Raw genomic sequence first — 218 nt, 5'->3', positions numbered from 1 at the left:
ATCAGGATACTTCGCTGGCTCATTGACCTCTAGCTCTTTAGGCTTGTGTCAAAGGCTTAACATATTCCCTGCTGACCCTGGAAGCCATCAGAATCTGTCTTCTGACCTGCATTTTTGGATGCATCCAACTCTGCATACACAAACCTTGATCTTCCTGGTATACTTCCTGCTTCCTGGCTCATAAGTAGCCACAGCTATATGAGTTGGCTTAACATCTG

The sequence above is a fragment of the Echinops telfairi genome, unplaced genomic scaffold (genome assembly GCF_000313985.2).
Source record: "Echinops telfairi isolate 266 unplaced genomic scaffold, ASM31398v2 ScPeMD7_2186;HRSCAF=2738, whole genome shotgun sequence".
Classification (NCBI taxonomy): domain Eukaryota; kingdom Metazoa; phylum Chordata; class Mammalia; order Afrosoricida; family Tenrecidae; genus Echinops; species Echinops telfairi.
Note: the sequence above shows the minus strand (reverse complement) of the source record.